General features: G+C 36.9%; 1 long non-coding RNA gene across 1 annotated transcript in view; it reads left to right on the forward strand.

Annotated features, from left to right (window-relative positions):
- The window catches only part of LOC135119228 (uncharacterized), a 115,324-nt gene that overhangs the window by 36,554 nt on the left and 56,806 nt on the right, over positions 1 to 21,964 (forward strand). Inside the window, exon 2 of the long non-coding RNA XR_010278062.1 lies at positions 21,902 to 21,928. This is a non-coding gene — a long non-coding RNA (uncharacterized LOC135119228). The remainder of the gene's footprint in view (positions 1 to 21,901; positions 21,929 to 21,964) is intronic.

Raw genomic sequence — 21,964 nt, forward strand, 5'->3', positions numbered from 1 at the left:
TGTTGATATTTCCAACGCGCCACCGTAATATCATGTTTTAATAATTCTGGCGAAAGAAAAACTTTTGTTAAATAAAATAAAAATATAAAATGATGCACATCGAGTGCTCAATAGCTTCCATTTAAATACAATATCAAATATTTTAATCCTAATACGAATTATTTTAGCAAGATTTACTCATTAAATTGGTAAATAATGAACTATGAAAAAACATTTTTGATGTTTGTTATGAAAAATATGCTCGTCGCAACTAGTCACAAAGTTACGATAATGTGTCGACACGTGTCGACATGTTACGGTAAATTGTTACAAAATTACTAGATTTTTAAGATGGTTTCTCTTAATATTTGGTTACAGTGTTTTCCAAAGTTTTTATCAAGTCAACATGCCTTTTTGCATTGTTCATCAGAATTAATATCGCTTGTGCCGGTTACTTGGGTTAAAGACGAAGACGTCTTGTTTTGGCCGAGAAAAAGAAAAAACTGCGATTTGGAGCTCGAAAGTTGAAACTTTGGCACTAGGGTAGGGACTATACCAATAAGCTCCTCCACTAAATTCCGTACTGTTTTCCTGTAAATGGCCTAGAAAAGAATAAGTTTTAAGTTCAATAAAATGGGTATCCGTCAATTTGCCCTACCAACAATGCAACATCATGAAAAAAATATTATTATAATAAAGAAAAACTTGTGTACGAGTACAATTAGGGACCAGAGATATTTTGGGACTTGGTACTTATTTCTTTAACTCTTCTGTAAAAAGTTGAAGTCCATCGGAATTTACGTAAGGTTTTTGGTTATTTACTCATTTTAAATTTCATTAAATGGTTGGTAACGGCAGAAAACATAGACAGTTTGAGATTAACTGGCTCTCGTCATGTTTTAAATGTGTTAAAGGGTTCTGGAACATCGACTACACCATGTTACTACCCAGTTACGACACAATTGTGTCAACATTGCTCACTGGTTACAAACCAAACGCAAAGTTTCTAAAATGTGTCGTTACAAATTAAGCTGTATAGTATCGACACAGCGACTACACAAAGTTACTGAATCTAGTTTCCGTCACATTTTTACTGAACCGTTACAACACATAAAAGCTAATCCCTACACAGTCACGTTGTGTCGTACCTGTTACGAAACTGTTGCGACTTGTTACATCTTTATCATATCTGCGACCAAAAATGGTTGTATGGGATAGCTTATATATTCAAGGTCGATATCTTAATTGCAAAGGGGGTGAGCAGTGTTGAAGCATTAATAAATATTATAAATACAAAGGTTTGAATTCTCTCTCTACGAATTCTTTGCAAGTTTTCTCTAGAGATTTCAGAGAGCAAAATATACGGTTGGACATTTCGAATTGTACCGACGTTTTAACAATTTATTACAAAAATGGGGTAATTATTAATGAGGCTAATCAATTGGTACGATTGTGAAATCTTGGCAATCATCTGCCTAGCCTTTTCCCAACTATGTTGGGGTCTGCTTTTAATTGTTTGCAGCTGAGTACCAGTGTGCCACATGGAGCGACTGAATATCTGACCTCCTTTACCCAGACTATATTACCTGGGTAATACGATAATTCTTGGTAAAACTGATTGTCTGACTTTCTGGCTTCTGACTACCCGTAATGACTGTCAAAGATGTTCAAATGATAGCCGGGACCTGCTAGTTTAACGTGCTTTCCGAAACACGGAGGAACTCGTCATGACAAGATGGTGACCGCGCCAAGCGTTGCTTAACCTTATGATCGATCGAGCCGTGCGGCTGATACTTAGCCTATGATATATCTGTCAAAAGTATTCGCATGCATCCGGTTAAACTGGAAGCCGACCCCAACATAGTTGAGAAAAGGCTAGGTAGATAATGAATTAGAGTGTCCGCACAAATTACTTTCCCGTATATTTCAATCAAACCCTCGCATTGTTTGAATTTAATTTGCAAAACTCATTCTGTATTCATTAATCTTTTCTTTGAGACTTGTTGAGTGAGAGACAGGGATAGCAACAGTTAAAGTTGATCTACAATCAACGTGCAAGACAAGGATAACACTATATCTTTTCTTTCCTTGTTAGTTTTAGAGTGGGCAAACTGTAGACCAAACAGTCGGCCGACAGTTGACTCGATAGTTGTCAATGTTTTTAAAAAGAAAGTCTTGATTTCAATCAAAGTTTTCAGTCGGTCTGATTCCGGCTAAATACCTGGGGCACGTTTCCGCTATTTTACTTATGCGACATACGATTCACATCGGACTGAGATCTAATCCCAACTCAATTACGCTTGAAGCGTACGTGGCATTCCGCTACTTTTTTCTTTGAAATAAACGTTTTTCTCCTTTTCTGTCATTCAATAATGAATCATTTTGTCTGCAAATGATTAACTATTGCAATATGATTGTACAGCAAACTAAAGTATAGACCAAAATCACCAAAATAGCAGACCAGTCGCAAACCATTCGAATGTCGTTGGAATACGATTGATCTATATTAGTAGCAGAATGCGCGATATGGTTAAAACTGCTATTGCGATCATATTGCGATTCAATTTCTATTTAATTTTGACATTAGTAACTTAAGAGAATCGGGCCCCTGATCTCTGTAATGCCCAAATATGATGCCCAAATAAACTATCGGCCGACTAAAAGTTTGCAGTGTGCTAAAGATTTTAATGTCATTAAATAATGATAGGTTTTCTTTTGATTTTTCGTAACATGAATATTTTATGTGTTTTATGAAGACTTTGTTACTTATTCAGTATCTTTTAGTTGGTATTTACTTATGTAGGTAGATACCTATGTATTTTGTGGGTCGTCGGCTCATACATTTTAAAACCGTACTAGCTTCCGCCCGCGGTTTCACCCACTCCACGAAAAAACTATACTTCCCGCAATAAATGAGAAGTAGCCTACCTCTATATTAATGCTAAGTTTCATCGAAATCCATTCAGCAAATTTTAGGCGCAAGGGTAACGAACATACATTCCCACTGTCCCATAAGTCACCACAATGATTCGGCCACCATTGCGCGGCGTATCTTTTGATTCCTGTATTAACTGAATTTTGTATGGATGGTAATTTCTAATCTTTCTTTAAATTTCAAATGACTTATGGGAAACCCAGTATAAGTCCAGGTTTCCTCAAGATGTCTTCCTTCACCTTTTTATCAGCCATTGGTGTCTAAATTATACTTAGAAAGTACATACAAACTTAGAAAAGTTGCATTAGTACTTGCCTGAACTGGAATCGAACCCACATCCTCATACTCGAGAGTTTGGTTCTTTACCCACTACACCACGAAATCAGACAGAATCATGTACATACGCATTAATAATATTAGTAAGGTATTTAATGTGTGTTCTACAAGATTAAGTTATACTTACAAACTTGATTACCGTACAACTTAGTAAAGTTAGTTTGATGTTTAACTTGTAGTTAATACAAATGTCAGTTAGTTGCGATGTATCAGCGAGTCAAGATTTGATTGTAGTATTATTTTAAACAAGCAGATCCACGTGGTTTTACCCGCGTCCGAAGTAAAATTTGCCCCTAATATATATATAGAATGAGGACGACCAAAAAAACGATGAATGGACTGTGTGAAAGTTGACATGGCTAGATAGAATGTTATATATATGTGAGATGACGGCAGATTGAAGAGTATGGAAGGAGAAAACATGCTGCGCCAACCACAAATAAAATTGGAAAAAAATGCTAAACCCTATAAAAAGCAAAAAATAACTTTTAACACTACGTAAACTAAATTTTGTCGTGTCGGGGGACCGCTCTAATTCATTACTTTAGATACGTGTTTTTTTTTAAAACGAATGTTGTAATTAGGTAGGTATCATTAGATTTATGTAAGTATTTATGAAGGTAAAACGCGGTCCCCCGACACGTCAAAATTTAGTTTACGTAGTGTTAAAAGTTATTTTTTGCTTTTTATAGGGTTTAGCATTTTTAACCTTTTGTCATAATTATTGCGTACTTTTTTTGGGTCGGGGGTTTTTTTAAATTTATAATTTAATTTTATTTCATGCTTTTTAAAGGAGCTCCTTAATTTTTCCTTCTTTCATTTAATTTATTTTATCTTAAGATGGGGTCGCTATATGCGATCTCGGCCAAAGGAAGCTGTTTAACAATCCTCATGACAAACTGGCTCTGGGAGAATTGCACAGATTGAGAAACAATAAAGATTAACCTTTGGACATTCTAGATTTTCAGCAAAAATGTAAATCGGTTTATCCGTTTCATTCGCCCATTCCAGGGTTTCATCCGCCACATCCCATTTCCAGCATCAGTTTCTCGTCAATCAGAAACATGAAGAGAACTCGTCAAGACAAATTCAACGAGCCCAAACTCGATGGGTTTACTAAAAGGCAGTTCAGGGTTACGTCTACTAACAGCAGACCAGCTCAGTGGTTCCAAAAGACATTAGTGTTTCAAATTTCAGATCCCACATATACTTGCAAGTAAACTGAGCGTGTAACATTCCTATCACATCTAGCAAACGAGCTGATGACCTTGAAGACCTGAACCGATTTCCACCAAACATAGCTAAGAACACTCCCGACTAACATACCTTTTAAACAAAAAAAACCGCATTACAATCGGATCATCCGTTTGGGAGCTACGATGCCACATACACACACACACACACACACAGACACGTCAAACTTATAACACCCCGTCGTTTTTGCGTCGGGGGTTAATAAAGCAGGAGGATGATAATGAATTTTCTATGAAAGCTTATCATTATTTATCATTCCGTGCCGGGATAAAAAAGTAGGGTCTTATAGTTTTCCAACAATGAAATAATCTTTCAATTCGATTCAGCAGTTTGGAAGCTTTATACAAACAAAAATACTGTTTCGTCCATGTTTAGGAAGGCATGTTAAACTTACCGTCTAGTCTACTATACTCTATACACGGAAGCAAGAGCTAAAAGGTAAACAAAGAATGACACTTTTTCAAGATGGCGGTATAACCCGACCGATGACAAAATCACAGATACTGCGAACATTTTACACAAAAATGTGACGTTTTGTCATCGGTCGGGTTATACCGCCATCTTGAAAAAGTGTCATTCTTTGTTTACCTTTTAGCTCTTGCTTCCGTGGATAGAGTATAGTACATATACACGTCAGTCAAGCTGTCTATTATTCAATATAATTTAACCGAGCCTATTCCCTGAAGCAGCCCCGTACAGTTGCCAATTTAAATTAGCCTACAGGCATATTGAGGCTTGGTGGAATTATTTCGAACTGTTATACGGTACGTAATGGTTTGTTAAGGGTAGCAGAAGGCACATGATTTTAGTTAGTAAGAGTTTTCTAAAGCAAAAAGTTTGACTACTAAATGCTCGCGATTGAATTCGGGAACACCTCCTTTTTGTGTTCGGTTAAAAACCACTTATTTTATGAAACGGTAGTAAAATTCTTATTGACTACTAAACATGTTAAAGTGAGTCTGTCTGTCGCACTTTCACGCCAAAACTAACATAAATGAATAGATTAAACTACAGAAACGATATAAATAAAACCGACTTCCCAAAACACTAAAAAGCAAAAAAAAAAAACTATTTTTAGGTGCATCGGCCTAGAAGTCGGTGTCTAATGGATGTTACTAAGTTAATTTTGCCACCGACTTCTAGGCCGATGCACCTAAAATAGTTTTTTTGCTTTTAGTGTTTTGGGAAGTCGGTTTAATTTTTTTGTAAAAAAGTTTTTTATTTAAAGCTTTTCAGTGATACGAATAGTTGTCACTATCCATACAAGTGGGAAGTTCTCATCAATACAAAGAATATAAGTCCAAATACGAGGTATTTTACATATTCAGTTGTCTAGTTCCCTCGACTTTCTCTGGTCTCCATCATCAGGTCAGCTCCAAACCTTCACTGTTGCAAAGGTCTTGTCAATACAAATAATTTAAGCCCAAACACGAGGTAGTTTACATATTCAGTTGTCGAGTTCCCTCGACCCTCTCTGGTTTCCATCATCAGATCAGCTCCAAATCTTCATTGTTGAATAGTGCTTTTAGGCGTACACCTGAGTGACAAGTTTTTACCCTATGTATGCCTACAACTTTCGAAGGTTGCCCTCGATTTCTCAGGGTTTCCATCATCAGATCCTGACCTGATGACTATGGGACCAACTGGCAGCTATTCCGAGTCGAACAAAAAAAGAATCACGTAAATCGGTCAATAAACCTCGGAGTAATCGATGTACATACATAGAAAAAAAAAAACATACCGGCCGAATTGATAACCTCCTCCTTTTTGGGAAGTCGGTTAAAAATATAATACTTACACAGATAAGATATTAAGTATGTTGTGTTTTAAAAATCTTTAATCAATCCAAGTGCTCACCTGTTTTATAAATATCTGGCGAAGCGACTTGCTGACGCAAAAATTAAGCACAATGTTATAATACGTCCAAAGCCGATCATCGGCTACGGTAGCTGTTCTCATATAAGAAGATCAGCCAGCTGCGCAGGACATATTATAGTGCACGAGCATTTCCACAGACACAGGTGCACTCCCTATTCCATCACTCTCATATCCAGATTTGACGACAATCCGACACCACCGGAGAGAGATCAGGCGCAGGACCGACATTTACCTGCTCTCCGATGCTCGGGTGAATCAATCACCAACTTCCAGACTCTGGGCTGCTTTGTGAAGGTTTCTAAGACCCACAAAGCGATTTCGGCGCGACCCAGGGATCGTACCAGAAACCGTGCTCAGCAGCGGCGTTTGCGACTGCTAGACCAACGAGGTTCATCTTTAGAACTCAGTTTATTTAACCGTAGCTGATCTGAAGAGTTTAACCAAACCGTTTGTCGGTTCATCTGTGTGTCTGTCAGTCCACGGAATAAGGAAAGATGAGCGGAGATGCCATAAGGCAGATAGGTCAAGCACCTTCTTTTAGGTCCAATCCGTATGGCTATGACCAAAATTATCTATTAAGAGTGAACTAATGAGGCTTTTGGGCTCTTTGAGATAGAGGGGAGGAAGTGACAGACTCTTACTGACTAAAACCCACCATGTTCCTTCTTAAACCCTTAATGTACCAGCGCCGCGGTAACTCGCGCTAACAATCCTGCAGCCCAGGCAGGCTTTGGCCCTGTTTGGGCGCTTTGGAATTTCTTTTTTTTAGCTACGTCAAAAATCATCAAATGACCCCTCCCGCTGTGGGTTAGCAGCGGCGAGGGAGTGTCAGACTCTTACTGACTAAAAACCGTCGTGTTCCGTCGTAGGCCTTTTATGTACCAGGGCCGCGGTATCTCTTTCGATTACTTTCGAACAACCCGCAGCGCATTATGACATCTCCGCTAGTGGTTTTGTTCTCCGTGGCTGGTCCTCATATCTACGGTGGCGTGTGTTTATTCTAGCTAATTGGAAATAGCGTCGCCTCAGGCGTAGTGCTGGGGTAACTTCGATGGATTAGGGTTATCGATAGAATGGCAGAGTGTTACAGAAAGTTTCTTCATCAAAAGTTAAAGCCAAAGTAAAAGTCAAAGTAATGTCTAAAGTTAAAGTAACGGTTAAATTCCATTTTTCTATGAATTTTGCTGTCACTTTAGCCTTGAAAAAACGAATTTGACCGTTACTTTTACTTTAGCTTTAACTTTAACTTTTGATGAAGAAACTGGCCGTAAGCCTTTATGTTTTGTATTGTTAAATGAATGTTGTTGCGTATTTGTGTGTGAATGTGTAAGATTATATCCGTTTTACCACAAAAACTTTTAAACGTCAGTTTATGCCTTGTCTAAAAAAATGACAAATTATGACGTTGACATATGGTTCATTTTGCAGCCAAAATTTTATTAGAAAACTGTAAAACAGGGTTTAAAGTTTTTGTAGTAAGGCCCTATTTGTTTAAATTACATAAATTTATATGCAATAACTTATGTAATAATCAGCGGTTGTTAAGCTGAGCAAAAGTAGGTAATACTTAGAAACACAAGTAATTTTTATAAATCAGGTTTAATTCATTGAAAATGAAATAGAAAAGATCTGAATATAGCTATCAAAAGCTACATATAATTTTAGTATTAAGTAAGAAGTCTTATGTTTTCATTACAAAAAACTTAAAGATTTGCTAGGGAATTTATTTAAATGCAAACTAGTTTGATACCTATTTTCAAAAACTAACTTTTTTGTAACAACACTATTTAATTATTATTTTGTAAGTATTATAAATCCTCTAAAAATATACACTCCAATTTAAAATTCTAACTTTATCGACATGTACCCCTTCACTAGCCCAACCCTACCTTCCTTGTTTAAATATTAATTGAAGCGACAAAGCCCCATTGTGGGAGACCACCTTTATATTCAGGAGGGGGGGGTACACCTGAGGCGAGAGGGGAGGATCAACAGACCGACTTGTGTTATTTTTTGGACGAACGTGAAACGGAACGCGTTTTTTTCGAACTTCGAAATTCGTTTCCGTCACGTCCGGGTATTTTTTTGAGGGACTTCCGAAAATATGTATGTGGTAGGTTGATATTTTTTTCAGGGAGTCTGTATATTTTTTTATTGTTTCTTTTCTGTAAACAAAATATTTCAAAAGAAAAAAAACTGGCCAAGTGCGAGTCGGAATCGCGCACGAAAGGTTCCGTGCCATTATTTAAAATGAACAAAACAATTACGTTTGTTGTACGGGAGCCCCCCAAAATATTTATCTAGTTTTCAGTATTAATTTGTTAAATGTAATTTTACACCTAGCCGTTTCTAATCAGCGAAAAAGCCTTAATACCATCATCCTTAATATTTTTAAAAACTAAAGTATTTGCATCTCTCACAATCAAAGTCTCCCTCTATTTTCCGTCGCTAAACACTTGAAACGCCCTCTGGTTCGCTAATTAGAGTTGTCCCTCCGAACGTTCATGCTCGAAAGAGTTTCAATTAGTCCCGTTATGTTAGCTCACCGAATTTCAAGAAGGAGGTTAAGGTTTTAGGCGTTTTATAAGAAGCTCGTGGGTTGCGAAATCGGTCCTTGGATGGGTAACAGTTTCGGAAGGCACGTTAAATTGGTGGGTCCCGGCTGTCATTTATACATCTTTGGCAGTCGTTACATGAGCCAGAAAGCCTGACAACCAGTGTTGGTAAGGGGTATCGTGTTGTCTGGTAACTATGTATTGAGGAGTTCAGACAGACAGTCGTTATATGTATGTTACTACGTTATGCAGCTGAGAACCAGTATGTACCTCTACATACTGGTTCTCAGTTGCTTCCGGATAGACTGGAAGACGACTTGGTTTCGGCTACACAGAAGATGAGCCATATCCTTACCAGACTATTTTTAACTAACAAGGGGTGGGCCACTACTATATCAGCTAGACTAGCTAACATTCAGTTGAACTGGAAGCCACAACCAACATCATCATCATCCTCCGAGCCTTTTTCCTAACTATGTTGGGGTCGGCTTCCAGTCTCACCGGATGCTGCTGAGTACCAGTGCTTTACAAGAAGCGACTGCCTATCTGACCTCCTCAACCCAGTAACCGGGGCCACCCAATACCCCTTGGTTAGACTGGTGTCAGACTTACTGGCTTCTGTCTACCCTAACGACTGCCAAGGATGTTCAATGACAGCCGGGACTTACAGTTTAACGTGCCATCCGAAACACAGTCATTGGGGTCTAAGATATACTTAGAAAGTACATACAAACTTAGAAAATTTAGAAACTTAGAAAAGACATGCTTTGCCATAGGTAGGATTTCAGAGGGGCCCCACGTTTTTATTTTAGTCTAATATGACCGGGACCACCTACGTAGGTTGACAGGTAAGTAACTATGTTTTTATTTTCTAGTTTTCAGTGCACATAAGATAAAACCGTTTAACTTAAAAGTTTTTTTTAACGATTTTTTATTTTACTTGAAGCTCTAACATACCTACTTAGTTTGCAACAAGCTTGACAAATAATGACTTTAACATTTTTGCCTGTTTTATCAAAAGCCTAGTGAAATGGAAAATACCAGTGCCACCATGACTTGTGAATCTCGTGATGTTAGCTCCATTGGCTCGGAACAGCGAGACTGTTGAGCGACTTGTCACGACCTTATACCGTCACCACGTAGTCTTGATACTTTCACTTGACTTTTGTTATTTAAGACGCAGATTTTTTTCTCGCAGCAATTTTGATTAGATAGTTATAAATTATGGGGATAAAAAAATATGTATAACAGTATAAAATACATACTTGTTAAAAAGTACAAAGTCACTTTCTGTACTTAGGTCTCTATGTCATAGAGCTGAACAGTTTTTTTGTTTGAATGCCCTTATGTAGGCAATAAACTCGAGTAGTACTCGTTAGATTTAAAACAAATCAGTATTAGCCTATTTATCGCGGAATCAGCAAGTCTACATTTTACACAGGTGCGCGAAATATATAACCATTAACTTTGTCATTCAATTATTTAGTACTAGCTTCTGTCAGCGGTTTCACCCGCATCCCGTAGGAACCTAGCCTAACCTTCCTTCCTTCCTTCCTCGATAAATGGGCTATCTAACACTGAAAGAATTTTTCAAATCGGTCCAGTAGTTCTTGAGATTAGCGCGTTCAAACAAACGAACTCTTCAGCTTTATAATATTAGTATAGATGATATTCATTAAGTTCAGCAGTAAGAAAAATATAGAAAGAAAAAATCATAAATCGTTTATTTTCCAAAAGAATTTCATTAGAATTGACTCCTTAGGCTTCAACTTATCGTATACATAAATAAAGGCTACTTAAGCATTTAAATAAAATATTTTTCTTCCATCTTAAAGTATCTACTCCTCACCAGCCTACTATACGGAACATCGTCTTATCAGGGGTTGTAGCATGAATTTTAATATTTAATTAAAAAGTTCTCCCCAGCTGTATTCATATCTTGCTGTTACACTGGAAATTGAGACAAAACTCTTAGAAATTACACGCTTAATGGCGATATCAAAATTAATTATGTTTTTAGATGTCATTTGTAACGAATTATGCTGTTTGAAAACATTATTTTACAAAAAAAGTGGTACTGAGTTTTAAAATCAGGGAAAGGGACAAAATAAAACGGTTAAAATGGTTTTAGAAGTCGGTGTCTGCAGGTCTGTTGACTGTGTTTATTTTGATAAAAACTAGAGCCATGTCAAAAGTGTTATTATTGTGAAATCGGATTCAATATATCCAAACAAGTTTAATAAAAATCGGTCAAGATGTCTTCGAGACACCGAGTAGGTAACACAGACTAAAAAAATCTGAATTGGTAACCACCCCAAAGTCAGATATAAATACTAATGTTCAAATAAATTACTACTAGTAACGCTATATGTATGCAGGGTGGGTTTAACTGCTTCGTTGGCCTAGTGGTCGCAAGCGCGGCTGCTGTACTCGAGGTCACGGATAAGATTCTCGGGTCGGGCCGAAATCGCTTTGTGGGTTTTCTTAAACTTTCACAGAGCAGTCCGAAGTCTGGAAGTTGGTGATTGATTCACCCGTGCATCGCAGAGCACGTTTAGGTCGGTTCTGCACCTGATCTCTTTCCGGTCGTGTCGGATTGCCATCCCATCAGGTCATCCCAGATTGCCTTCCCAGGTTACGAGAGTGAAGGAATAGTGAGTGCACCTGTGTCTGCGCAAATGCTCGTGCACTATAATAAGTCCTGCGCAGCTGGCTGATCTCCTTACATGAGAACAGCCGCCGATAAAAAGATACCTAATTAACCAGTTACAGCACAAACGATTCAGGGCTAAACAACATTTCAGAAACTTACAATTCAAAAGTATGACTTTAACTTTACCAAAAAATCTTCAATTCTCGAAAAACTCGCAAACCCTGGGATATTATGCAGAAATATTTAATACCATCACACCCTCTTGACCAATAATACATACGTAATAGGGATATCACCCCTCGCCTTTGAGCATTGAACTGACTGGAAGCGTTTGGAGCACAACAATAGTAAACTCACTTCAAAAGCACTGAAAATGGTCTAGAAGTCGGTGTCTGATGATATATTTATTTCTTATCCATAAATCGTTATTACCAGTAAAAATTTTTTTTTGGTTTTCAGTGCTGTCTGAAGTCGGTAATTATTTTTTTTATTTTTAACCTACTTCAAAAAGACGAAGTTCTAACTTTGACTTGTATATATGTACGTTTGTGTGCGATTACTCGTATCTCACGTTTCGGCTGAAAGGATTTTTATGTAAATTTAGTATAGTATCTGTCAGAATTAAGAAAAGGCTTTAGGTACATTATTGAAGACGGTTTTCTTTTTTGTAAGTAGTTTTTTTAATGCTTTTGTATTGCATTCATATAATTGTTTTGTGTAAAAACACGGGAGTGGGGCGTGTCATTTCAGGTTGGAAGAGCTATACAAATACTTATTTTCACTCTCATACCACAACGAAAACCACGTGAATGTCGTATCCAGTCAGTTCAATTATCTAAGCTCAAACCCTAAGGCGTGAACAACCCCTGTTAATGGGGTTCTCACAGACTATAAATCTATATTTCCCTTTATGTTCTAAAGTACTAAATTCAAGTCGAGAGGAAAGTGTCAAGATCAGTCAGTCGTTCTAACTTTGGGCTTGTGTCATTGCTTGACAGATTACCGCTGGTTAAAGGTGGGTTTCAATAACCGATCTGTAGTTTTGCGATTGGAGATTAAAGTTTTGCATGAGGTACATATAAATTACTAGCTTTTGCCCGCGACTTCACCCGCGCTCCGTGTTAATTCTGCGGGTACTGGGATAAAATATAAGCTATGTATTCGAAAAGAGTGTAGCCTTCCAACAGTGAAAGAATTTTTCAAATTGGTTTAGTAGTTCCGGGCTCTACTCTATTCGATTCAAACAAACAATCAAATCTTTACTCTTTGTATATATTAATATACTTAGGTAGATAAATTTAGACCAGTTGTATCCCACAGAAAGTGCTTCAAATACCAGAATAAAATATATTCTATGTCGCTTTGTAGCCTCAACAGTGAAATTATTTTACAAATCAATTCAGCAGCTTCAAAGCATTAAGCTGAAGTGGCAGTGGGCTGGCCATATTAGCCGAAGAACCGATAACAGTTGTTTTGGTAAACGAGTTCTAGAGTGGAGACCGCGCCTCGGCAAACGTAGTGTAGGACGTCCTCAGGCACGGTGGAGTGATGACTTGCGCAAGACGGCTGGCAGGAGCTGGATGCGAGCAACCGAAAATCGATCTCAGTGGCGTGCACTTGGAGAGGCCTATGTCCAGCAGTGGACTGCGATAGGCTGATGATGATGATGGGAGCATTAAGGTTACAAAATTAAATTATAAATTTAAAAAAACCCCCGACCCAAAAAAAGTACGCAATAATTATGACAGAAGGTAAAAACGCTGAACCCTATAAAAAGCATAAAATAACTTTTAACACTACGTAAGTACCAACTAAAGCATGTCAGACTAAACTAAATTTTGTCGTGTCGGGGGACCGCTCTAATTCATTACTTTAGATACGTGTTTTTTTATACGAATGTTGTAATTAGGTAGGTATCATTTGATTTATGTAAGTATTTTTGAAGGTAAAAAGCGGTCCCCCGACATGTCAAAATTTAGTTTAGTCTGACATGCTTTAGTTGGTACTTACGTAGTGTTAAAAGTTATTTTATGCTTTTTATAGGGTTCAGCGTTTTTACCTTCTGTCATAATTATTGCGTACTTTTTTTGGGTCGGGGGTTTTTTTAAATTTATAATTTAATTTTATTTCATGCTTTTTGAAGGATCTCCTTAATTTTTTCCTTCTTTCGTTTAATTTCTTTTATCTTAAGATGGGGTCGCTATATGCGATCTCAGCCAAAGGAAGCTGTTTAACAATCCTCATGACAAACTGGCTCTTGGAGAATTGCACAGATTGAGAAACAATAAAGATTAACCTTTGGTCATTCTAGATTTTCAGTTAAAATATAAATCGGTTTATCCGTTTCATTCCGGCATTCCAGGGTTTCATCCGCCACATCCCATTTCCAGCATCAGGTTCTCGTCAATCAGAAACATGAAGAGAACTCGTCAAGACAAATTCAACGAGCCCAAACTCGATGGGTTTACTAAAAGGCAGTTCAGGGTTACGTCTCCTACCTTCGTGCCCTACCAGCAGACCAGCTCAGTGGTTCCAGAAGACATTAGTGTTTCAAATTTCAGATCCCACATATGCTTGCAAGTAAACTGAGCGTGTAACATTCCTATCAAACCTAACAATCGAGCTGATGACCTTGAAGACCTGAACCGATTTCCACCAAACATAGCTAAGAACACTCCCGACTGATATACCTTTTAAACAAAAAAAACCGCATTATAATCGGATCATCCGTTTGGGAGTTACGATGCCACATACACACACACACACACACACACACACACACACACACACACAGACACGTCAAACTTATAACACCCCGTCGTTTTTGCGTCGGGGGTTAAAAACAAACAAATAAAGTAACTGGTTACCGACTGTCTCATCTAACGACAGTAAATATCTCAACGTTAACAAATAGCAGAGTATTGACACGATGCCAACTGTAGATTAATTGTCATTGACAGCTAATATTGACAAACATAGCTTCAGTACTGGGTTTGCTCGCTGTTCAGAAATATTTTCTTATTTAACTTGCATAGAAAGCTAAAGAGTTTGTTAGTTTGTTTGTTAATGTACCTACATAAGGGGAGTACATAAGAGAGGACATAAGAGAGTACATAAGAGAGTACATAAGAGGAGTAGGTACCTACATAGTAAAAGAGGACGACCAAAGAAACGATGGACGAATTGTGTGCAAGACCATATGGCTGGAAAGAATGTTACCTACTTGTGAGATGACGGCAGATAGAAGGGTAGAATCATCGGCACGAATCTTGAACGCTCAAAAGTGATTTCTTAGCAAAGAACCAATCCCGAGTGCAACTATGACGCGATGCACTGCGGGCCAATCACCGCTTTAGCCCGCCCCCGCGCCTTACTTCATACCACAAAAGGGACCCAATAAATTACTTGTGCGCAAGTGAAGGTCAGCGCTCAAGATTTGTGCCGATGATTGTATGGAAGACGAAAACATGTAGTTTCAACGGAATGCGGGTGAAACTGCTGTCGGAAGTTTTAAGTTCAAGTTTCAAATAGGCATAACACCCTTTTGCCATCATCATTTATCTCATTTAGCTCTCTAAACTGAGGACTTGCTAATCAATCTGCAACGTACTTATAAGAAAAAAAAGTCACATTATAATTATGTAGTTCAGTAGTACTTTGTGATGTTCTAACAAACAAACAAATTGGTTTAGTCTTATTATAGAAAATAAATTGTCCTGTCTGATGTCTAGTTTATTACTGTGAAATACAGACATACAGAAAGACAAGCTAAATGCAATATTCTTCCTTGGTGCGGCACTGTTTGTCACACCGCATATATCTCGTGGTGTACTCGCTCTAGCAAACAGTAACACATTGCGCGCGAACATTACTAACATGTCCGCGACACTGCAACCGCCGCGCGAACACATGCTAGCTGTGAACTAAAGACATATTATAGCTGTCTGACAGCTTATTCAGATCTTCATTCATCTTCATCTAGACACACGGCAGTCTGTCCGCCAAGTTCGAGCAAAAAAGGCGACACACCGGCCGTGGGTTATATTACACGAACCATTTCGGGCCAAATTCGACCCCCCTGTAACTCAAAATCTATTTTATTTACGCATATCAAATTTCTAGTATCTGTTGAGACCCCCTCACTTATCTAAAATACAAAATTTCATTAATATACCTATTGTAGGTCTTGAGATATTGACGTCAGAAAATCGCTATCTAGACACACGGCAGTGTGTCCGCCAAGTTCGAGCAAAAAAAGCGACACACCGGCCGTGGGTTATATTACACGAACCATTTCGGGCCAAATTCGACCCCCCTGTAACTCAAAATATATTTTATTTACGCATATCAAATTTCTAGTATCTGTTGAGACCCCCTCACTTATCTAAAATACAAAATTTCATTAATATACCTATTGTAGGTCTTGAGATATTGATGTCAGAAAATCGCTATTTTTACTATACACTCACTGACTGACTGATTCACTGACTCACTCATCAAAAACCTAGACCACTTCCAATGGTCGTATTGACTTGAAATTTGGCATGGAGGTAGGTCTTTATGTCAAGGTAAAGGGAAAAATCTGAAAATGGCCAAGTGTGAGTCGGTTTCAAAATAATGAAGGTGTTTTATACCCGGTGTAAATTTATACCCCTAAGGAACTAAAACGAACTAAAATCTATATTTATATAATATATCTTCGAATGGTACAAAGGTTTGTATTTAGTCAAAGTAAAGTAAAAATCTGAAAACGGCCAAGTGTGAATCACTTTCGAAAATAACGAATGTGTAACTTTGATCCACGAACATAATATATGATAACATGTCATGTCAGTCAGTTGGTAAATCTAGTCCATTTAGTTAATCTAGTTCATTTCTTTGTAAGAAATATAGTGCAGTATAGTGTAAATGAGACATTTCTTTAACTAACTTCATCATAAGAAAAAAAATAAAATAAACAACCTTACAAAAATAAATGAAATCCCACCCAAAACAAAAATGTGAAAGACTGCCAAGTTCGATAATATGGGAATGCTTCGCCTATAAAAGAAGTGAGATCTGAATAAGTACCAAGTTCCATACACATACCTCAGTTAAAAATAGTTACTTTTTAATGATGATTACTTGGCAAGTTTTAATAGAAAATTAAATACTTGATTCATTGCGTTTAGTAGGTTTATAACAAGGTGTATGAAAACTTGCCAAGTAACATCATTAAAAAGTAACTATTTTTAACTGAGGTATGTGTATGGAACTTGGTACTTATTCAGATCTCACTTCTTTTATAGGCGAAGCATTCCCATATTATCGAACTTGGCAGTCTTTCACATTTTTGTTTTGGGTGGGTTTTTACTATACACTTATTCACTGATTCACTGACTCACTGACTCACTCATCAAAAACCTAGACCACTTCCAATGGTCGTATTGACTTGAAATTTGGCATGGAGGTAGGTCTTTATGTCAAGGTAAAGGAAAAAATCTGAAAATGGCCAAGTGTGAGTCGGTTTCAAAATAATGAAGGTGTTTTATACCCGGTGTAAATTTATACCCCTAAGGAACTAAAACGAACTAAATTTATCTATATTTATATAATATATCTTCGAATGGTACAAAGGTTTGTATTTAGTCAAAGTAAAGTAAAAATCTGAAAACGGCCAAGTGTGAATCATTTTCGAAAATAACGAATGTGTAACTTTGATCCACGAACATAATATATGATAACATGTCATGTCAGTCAGTTGGTAAATCTAGTCATAGTTAATCTAGTTCATTTCTTTGTAAGAAACATAGTGCATATTAAAAAATCTAAAAGATAGTATAAATGAGACATTTCTTTAACTAACTTCATAATAAGAAAAAAAAAAAAAAACAACCTTACAAAAATAAATGAAATCCCACCCAAAACAAAATGTGAAAGACTGCCAAGTTCGATAATATGGGAATGCTTCGCCTATAAAAGAAGTGAGATCTGAATAAGTACCAAGTTCCATACACATACCTCAGTTAAAAATAGTTACTTTTTAATGATGATTACTTGGCAAGTTTTAATAGAAAATTAAATACTTGATTCATTGCGTTTAGTAGGTTTATAACAAGGTGTATGAAAACTTGCCAAGTAACATCATTAAAAAGTAACTATTTTTAACTGAGGTATGTGTATGGAACTTGGTACTTATTCAGATCTCACTTCTTTTATAGGCGACGCATTCCCATATTATCGAACTTGGCAGTCTTTCACATTTTTGTTTTGGGTGGTACTAATTTATGAGCCTGATCCTGCGCCTGATCTCTCTCCGGTGGTGTCGGATTGTCGTCCCATCGCGTTATGAGAGTGAAGGAATAGTGAGTGCACCTGTGTCTGCACAAATGCTAGTGCACTATAATATGTCCTGCGCAGCTGGCTGATCTCCTTACATGAGAACAGCCGCCGTGGCCGATAATCGGCTAGGAGGACATCATAATGGGCCGACTAAAAGCTTGCATTGTACGTCGTTCTAATGGTCAGTATGTCAGATGTTCAAGAATAGAAACCCATATATCTTGTGTGATTGAATTTAAAACGTATCTAGATCACTACAATGTTTTATTTTATTTTATTTACTCGACACAAATACATGAGATTTTTTGAAGTGCTAGGCAAATCCTTTTCCCTGCTACGTTGGGGTCGGCTTCTAGTCTAAAAGGATGCAGTTGAGTACCAGTGTACCACAAGGAGCGACTGGCTATCTGACCTCCTCAACCCAGTTACCCGGGCAACCCAATACCCCTTGGTTACACTGGTGTCAGACTTACTGACTTCTGACTACCCGTAACGACTGCCAAAGATGTTCAAATGACAGCAGGGACCCAATCTTTCAATGTGGTTTCATGAATTTGCGACATGAAGCGACTGCCTATCTGACTTCCTGCTAAAAGTCTCATCATCTCCACTAGTGTGTAAAAAAAGGTGAAACCACAAGAAAAAGCTATTATTTTATAAAATTCTGTCTTTGTAATCTTAGTTGGTATCATAAATATAGAGCGGTAGGGAAATTCACGGGATCAAGGGATTAAGGGGCAGTGCTAATTACTCGCAGATTACATTTTAATGTTCTAGTTAAGGGGAAGTTCTGTATGTTTTGTTGTATTATCTCTAAACGTTAAACCGCATAGAGTTCGGTTATATCGCGTTTCCTAGAGAATTCTTCAAAAGTCCGGGATAAAAACTATCCTATATTCTTTCTCAAGGTCAACTCTATCTCTGTACCAAATTTTATTAAAATCAGTTCAGTAATTTAGACGTGAAAGCGTAACAGACAGACAGACAGAGTTACTTTCGCATTTATAATATTGTTACTGTTACAGCCTTTTTATCGTCCCACTGCTGGGCTGCGGCCTCCTCTCACACGGAGAAGGATTGAGCATTAATCACCACGCTTGCTCAATGCGGGTTGCTGATTTCAGACTATATAGTCCAGGTTTCCTCAAGATGTTTTCCTTCACCTTTTATCAGCCATTGGTGTCCAAGTTATACTTAGAAAGTAAATACAAACTTAGAAAAGTTGCATTGTAAGGGGAAGTCGATGAGTTCAATTTACAAAACCTTTATATTTTGTAAATGTAAATAAACATATTTTAGTGCGATCTATACAAGACTTATATTGTAAAGAGGAATATGCATTTTTGTTATACCAACAGGTATCTGTGGAGATCTAAGGGGGAGGGCTAGGTTCAGCAGTGGACGTCCGCCGGCTGAGATGATGATGATGATGATATTAATATTATTTAATCCCGATTTTTCCATCCATGGTCACAGGCAGACTAAAGTTAGTCAGATTAAATAATATTAATATAACCGCGATAAAATCCGTAAAAGTGTTTTTATTTCCGTAAAAGAAGGTACAGTTTAAACAGGAAACAGGAAAACCTCGAAAAACAGCTATGTATTTATTAATAGTATTAATTAATATTATACAAAGTTTTATCCTACCCCTTAACTTGAAAGTTAATTAGAAGTTAAAACCTTGAGGGAGCAGGTTCGATGCCCGGGTGTAACATCTCACAGTTATGCGAAGGTCCGGCTAATGGTGTAATATAGGTACCTACTTTATGTAATACTGTGGTAAAGGGGTTCGAGTCCCGACTACTCAAGTGTGAAGTAATTTTGAGAAAAAGGTTTGAGTTTGAAAAATGTTTCTGTATTTGAAGTGTATAATTTTAATGTTTCAATTTTAGAATCCTTCGCTTGCTCGGTCATCAAAATTGAGAGCAAGGTTAAAAAGCAACTTTGCACTCTTGTATAACAATCTAGCCGTTTTCCCGCGGTTTCACCCGCGTCCCGTGGGAGCTATAGCCCGCACCGGGATAAAATATAGCCTATGATACTCGCAGATAATATAGCTTTCTAATGGTGAATGAATATTTAAAATCGGTCCAGTAGTTTTTGAGTTTATCCATTACAACCAAACAAAGTTTTCCTCTTTATAATAGTATATAGAAGATAGATATTTATACATAGATAGATAGATAACTATTATACTTGGCAAACACTTTCAGAAACCAACTTCTTGAGCGATATGCAGAATTATTTCATGTTTTTATTTTTCAAAATTTTAGAAGGTTTTTTAATGCCATTTTCGACTTTTTCTTTGAGAACAAAACCATCTGTTAAGACTATCTAAATTCAGTTTTAATTCAATGAATATGTATGAGATATTTAAATTCTTTTCTTACGCAAGGCAATGCAACAATTGTTCGAATCATGAATCTTTCATTGAATGTATGAATATTCAAGTTCATTAAGACTTTTGGGGTCCGTTTACTGAAATACAATTTATGGTGGTTCTGTATATCATCATTATCCGAGCCTTTTTCCCAACTATGTTGGGGTCGGCTTCCAGTCTTACCGGATGTGGCTGAGTACCAGTGCTTTACAAGGAGCGACTGCCCTATCTGACTTCCTCAACCCAGTTACCCAGGCAACCCAATTCCCCTTGGTTAGACTGGTGTCAGACTTACTGGCTTGATGAAAACTAGAATAAAATAAATATTTTGGGGGAGCTCCTATACAACATACGTGATTTTTTTGCTCATTTTTGCTCTGGTACGGAACCCTTCGTGCGCACTTGGCCGGTTTTTATCCGATTGAGGGAATAAGTTCGCTCAGGAAGCAGGTGAAACCACTAGCGGAGCTTGTATGAAGTATTATGTACCATAAAATTGAAAATCTTCACTAAAAGTCCTATAATTTATAGATGTGACCATCACTTAAGTCTGGCTAGACAAAGTCTGTGTCAATTTTTGGCAAGAGTCATTCTCTAATGGCTTCTAAAAGCCTTCCACGGGTTTTTAGAGTAAAATGTAGAAAGCAAGTAAGTAGCTAAAATTGCTAGTTTTCTAGGTATACCTACCTTAATTTTGTTTTTAAAAATATCTTTAGTTGCTAATATTATAAATGCGAAAGTAAATCGGTCTGGTTTTTACGCAAAAATCACTATAAGTTAACCAAATTTTATTGTTATTTTGTTCATGCAGCTAACTTAGAGCCGTAAAAAAGACATAGGCTACTTTTAATTTGGGTGCGGGGGAAGTAGTTTCCTTGGAAAGCAAAAAAAATACAAATGTTATTGAAATATTTTATTTTCACGATGTACAAAAAATAAAAATTCTTAATTAACCTTAAAACTAAGCACTTATTTAGTTTTACAAATATCTGAGTAGTTTGATACGTTCCTACACATTATCATAAAGTATGTATTTAAGAACATTTTAAATCAATGCATTATTATAATTTTACTCTTTAAAATCACAACAAAGCTAATATATTCTGTTAAACATTCTATTTAATGCTTTTATCATCATATCGCTGAAAAGAAACATGAAACGACCTATTGTAAGCAATTTCTGTAGAAAGTAGTTCTACCAATGACAGATAGATGGCGCTATGTACAATTTTCCTTCACAAGGATTAGTTCTCTTAACTGTAACTAGATGTCGCTGCTACAATTTTTTTACAAATTATAACTGAACTGGATTCATAATCGGTTTGTGTATTTTATATTTGTGAATTATATAAGTAAATTATGCAGAAAATACTTTTACACGGCAATATATATATTTTTTAACTTTTTTGTTGAAAGTATGCTCATAAATTGTAAGGTTATCAATTATTTTTTTATGAATAGTAACTACTCTTTGAGGCCTAAGTTAAAAGTCAATATAAACGATTTAACCTATTTCGTGAAAGTATAGAGCCTTGTACTTTTAAAAAATCTTTTTGCAATATTGATTAGTAAGTAGTTTATTAATTTTATTTTCTTCCTTGTTTCAGAATATCACAGTGGCTCCACAAATTGCGGTCCTTTTTACCCTGTCAAAAATATAACACATAAAC

Source organism: Helicoverpa armigera, chromosome 31 (genome assembly GCF_030705265.1).
Source record: "Helicoverpa armigera isolate CAAS_96S chromosome 31, ASM3070526v1, whole genome shotgun sequence".
Classification (NCBI taxonomy): Eukaryota; Metazoa; Arthropoda; class Insecta; order Lepidoptera; family Noctuidae; genus Helicoverpa; species Helicoverpa armigera.